Source organism: Calidris pugnax, unplaced genomic scaffold, assembly GCF_001431845.1.
Source record: "Calidris pugnax isolate Ruff unplaced genomic scaffold, ASM143184v1 scaffold13, whole genome shotgun sequence".
Taxonomy (NCBI): domain Eukaryota; kingdom Metazoa; phylum Chordata; class Aves; order Charadriiformes; family Scolopacidae; genus Calidris; species Calidris pugnax.
The window spans coordinates 10,501,149-10,506,069 of NW_015090810.1; positions in this window are offsets into that span (position 1 = coordinate 10,501,149).

Genomic DNA, 4,921 nt, shown 5'->3' on the forward strand with positions numbered 1-4,921 from the left:
AAGAGTGAAAACAGGCTTGTGTCTATAGCTGCTTGAAGAACATACTGAAAAAACAGCCAAAAAAAAGTTTCCATTTCCTAGCTATACCTTTCTGTGACCCTTACTAAGACCTGTTTGCAGTCCCCAGGTCAAACCCTTGGCACTGACAGACAGACTTTTATGGAGTACATCATGACTGACACCGGAGAGTGGAGGTGGAGAGAAACAGGAAAGCCTATAGTCACTGCCTGGGGCCCCTGTCACTGCAGAAGAAATCTCAATATAAATCATGGCCATAACCTTGGGAAAATCTTGCTTTTGTTGTCCCAAAGGGCTTGGTGTTTTGTTAAATAAATAGGAATTAAGCACATGCATTTTTTAATATCCTAAGAATTCAGTGCATACTCTGCAATGACATGAAAGTGGAATATTGGCAATTTCTGTGTGCTAGAATTCCACCTGCACACAGAACAATAGCAAGTCCAGATCCTCTAACATCTGCTCAGGATGGGGTGATGATGTTATGAATCATGATGGGTACTCAGTCCCTGTCTGCTAACTCACACTAAAATCCACTTCGTCCGCAGTCTGAAAAGGTGTCTACATAATGGATTGTGTAATTTCTAGTATTTCTTGCTTTTGTGTGAGCTAGTATGCCTTTGGAAATCACCTTTGTTACACAATATACCAATCATAGTGTTGACTCTATTGTATCCTCAGCAAATATGAAATTGGAAGATACAGTTTCCTCCCTTTGAAGTTGTGCAGTCAGCACTATAGCTCTTAGGTTTCCTTCTACATTTTGTAAAGTGTCTTCTATAAAGAGATTAGAGATTGTAGCTGCAGATTGCAAATACTGCCATAGTAGAATTATCTGCACATAATTATTAAAGGGAATTGTACTAAAGGAAGGACTGAAAATGAGTACTTTATTCTCTAGAGTGTATTAATATTAAATAGTGACATATTTTATAATAAATATAAATATTTGGATAATATTTTTGTCACTAAACAAAGCAAATAGATGTTTCTTCCTCTTTACTTTTCAGTGAATTTTTATGGAAATTATCAAGTGTGAGAGACTTATCAGCTCAAGTTTTGTACTTACAAAAACTGAAAACAAAACAAGCTGCATGGAGTCAGTGAGGATTCTCTCTGTTGCTCCACCCATTCTCTTCACCTTCGGTGGTATAACAGAGGGAGTCCTTAGGAAAGTGCTTTGTAAGGGTGATTTTTTTTCTAATAGTTAAGTTGGTGGAACTAGTTGAAAAGCATGAAATTCTGCTGCATAAATTATCATTGATAATGTGGTTTATTTTTGTGTGGCATTGAAATTTTAATCTAATGTTCTGTTGAAATTCTGAAATTCAGTCAAGTTTTAACAAGCTACAGCTAGGAGGAGGTTGCATTATTTTTTATGTATTTGTTATTAAAATTCTTGATAAATGTTGCAAAGGTTCTACCTGTGAGCTGTTTTTCACTCTCTAGCTGATATTAAATACTTGCCACCAGAGCTGCATTTTTGATGGTGATTTGTCACATGGTATTATTTCTGCTACTGGAGCGGATGAATGCAACCTTCATCGGGTCTCTTGTCTGAAGCCCCACAAGAAATACATTTCAAATGAAAGCCTTCAGTATGTATGTGCATAAAATTTTCCATAAAGATGTACTAGTACTATTTTTTTGCATGAATGTTTATGACAAGGGGACGTGAAGACTTTCAGCATGGGTGAAATGGATACATATTTTAATACTAAGTAAAATTTAATAGAAAAAGTTTGTGTTGTTCACTCGACTGTGTTTTGTTTCAGTCAGCATTAATCCAGGAAAAGCCACCCAGGAGCCCTAGAAAAGCCTACAGACAAGATTCCTGTGACCCACAGGGGCCTTTGGCCAAGTCACCCAGCCTGGAAAGGTGGGAATGCTGGGGCTGTGGGATGCTACTCCTCAGAACATGTGAAGGTACAGTTTTAGATCTAAAGGGTAAAAAGCTGAAATTTGTTAACTTTTCTCTGGTGTGCTTTCCAAAGTCTTAAGCTAACAGGAGTTCAACTTGATTGCAAGCCTGGTTATGGTTTTCTTTAGGGTTTAAAAGAACCCCAATGCATTTCTTGTATACAATGCTACCTGCTTTCTTTAAAGCATCAGGTAGTCCTGTATGGTGGCATCATGCAGCCTTCATGACTGTCAAACTGATCTCCAACCAGTTGCTGTTATGGGAGATGCTTGCACGTCAGTGGCTTTGTGCACCCTCTTGTCCAAAATACGCATGAAAAGGTGGGCCAGTGATTCTGTGTCTGAACATGGGCCTGACTCATCATCTCTGCTGGTTCCTGTGAGCATCACACTTCTTTGAGCTTTTCCAGTGGTCCTGTGTTAATTAACCTTAGCCCATTGTGCTTAACCCTCAGCAAGGCTTTGTAGGTGCGGGTTAAGTTGTTTGGTGGTAAAACCTGTAGATAGGGACTGCCAAGAAAAGAAATCTCCCCAGCAGTTCTTCCCAGGTCACATAAATGGTCACACAAACTTTAACCACCTGGGAGCCCAGAGGGAAAGTGGTTGGTGCTCTCCATGGCCCCAGTCACCCTTTCACACTATAGTTGCAGTGAAAAATCAGCTTACACCAAGATGGCTGTTGCCAGGATGGACTCCTGGGAGCACAGACCGGAGTCACAGAGGTATCTGCCCGTGAGTCATTTCTCCTGCCTGTCAGGCCAATGGACCCAAGGGGTTTCTGTGCTATCCTGGGAGAGTGGGCTGCTGGCCAGGGGACCGACTGACGCAGGAGGGTGGAAAAGCCTGCAGCATCCTTTCACCTGAGGATCCGCTGCTACTCCCTGACCCTTTCCTGTCAATTGTACTAATACATGACCACAATTAAACCTTCATCCATAGGTTTTGTATATGTGGCAGCCAGAAAAGGTTTGGGTGTTGGGTTTGAGTTTGATCTGAGGGAGGAGTGGGATCTGAAAGCTATAGATACTGTTTTAAAGCTTTTCCCCAGTAACGATGATAATGAATGACGTAAGCCGTTCGTTAAGACTGATGATTAATCCTAATGAATATGTGGCATACATATGTTTCACAGCTGTCATTAAGCTTCCATTTTAACCGCTCTTCCCCCTTCCCCACTCCCACCCATGCCTGCAATCTGCAAACTCTTATTCCCTGTAGGTATTTTGATAGAGAAACAGACAGGTAACGATCCCGATGTCAGACTGTAAGCCATGCAACTGTCAGTTCATATTGTGCCTGACAGTCATTGACAGCGTGCTTCTTCAATTTTACTAAGATTAATATTCCTCACATGTTTTATTTATATTTACTGATCTTGCTGCAGTGAATTTTTAAAGAGATATTTTCAAGTTAAAATTCCCTGTTAAAAATCAAATCTGCATTTTCTTCAAAATTTAGATTTACATTTCATCAGTATTGCTTGCGGAATTTTTGCACGTTGCTAATGGCCTGATCATATGCACGATGCTTTATTCATACAGTGGTCAATAAGGCTTATTCTGCTAAACCCCCAGGATCATCATCCTGGGAACCTCCTCATCCTTGGAAACACATCTGCATGTGGTTAACTTCGCACAAGGCAGTGGTTTCACAGAAGAAGACTACTCAGATGCATAAAATTATTCAGGTGTGCAAGCAGTTGAAAGATTCAATTTCTGTAAAGAGTAACATGCTAAAAAGTATTCACATGAGTAAATGATTGCAAGATTAGCCTTTGAACTCCCTGGTGAAGCTCTCGTGCTGTCCATTTGGGCTGGCTCACCACCTCTCTAGATGCCTGAATTGAAATAGCAACACATCGGGATGTTGGAATTGTGAATGCAATGGGCAAAATTGTACTTAAGCCAAAATACTTTTAAAAGCAAATGATAGGGATAATTGGAATTTTGGAAAAGAAAATCTAATTTTATGAGCTTTTCAAAATATAAATAGAAATAGGTTATTTAGCTAATTTATATAAAAACAGTGTTTGGAAAATGAAAAATTGTATAACTGTGCATGTAAATATACATATTTAAATTATATAAATACAAAGACAAAAGCTGAATCTTAATTTTTATGCTATGTCTGCTTTAAAAAGCGCTAGCCAAATCCCCCAGTTCTTAGTCAAGGATTTTTATCAGATGTCCTATCTGAGTGCAGACTGACTTATTTGACCCAGTTTAGGGAAATCCAGATCCTCACGTTGAACATGGTTGTATGTTTATGAATCGGAAATTTTCCACTTCAGGACTCCTTTTAACCTCCCTGATCCTTCAAATTGCATGTCTCTTAACTTCACAGATAAATTAGCCAATTCTGACCTCATCTAGCCTTGAGATGACAGTGGTGTTTTATCTCTTTTTTTCCTTCCTTTCTCTCCAAATCTGCATCATCGTGTTTTTCCTATTGCCATGGCAATACAGCTAAGTACACAGAGAAGTGCAACAAGCCAATTGCATGTAAAAAGTTTGCACAAAGGCAGAATTGCTAAGTAAACGTCGCTGACACACGGCTCCTGCAGGGATATTGGGGGGGTGTGTGCATCCCTTTTTATCTTCTCTCCTTACCAAGCGATTACAGGTGAAAACGCAAATGGGGAGGCGAAAGCCGACCCACCAGGATTTCTAAAACAGTTATAGGAGAGGAAATCAGTGTCAGCAGCACCGAAAGGGTGACGTGTCATTCGGATCACATGGAGCTCTGGCAGCCTCTGATGAAAATATGGGAATATGGGGGGTTTAGCACTTCTTTGAAAATACCCCTGCCCTGGACCTCAGAGAGGGGGCCTATTCATAATGAAGAAACAGTGGCACAAACAATCAAAAAAAACAGTGAATCGGTGAAAAGCCCCTCCATTTAGCCTAAAAACACTCTCCATATTCTTAGGTGTGAAATGAATAATAATTTGCTCTTCAGTGACACTTAAAGACAGCTTCCTTTC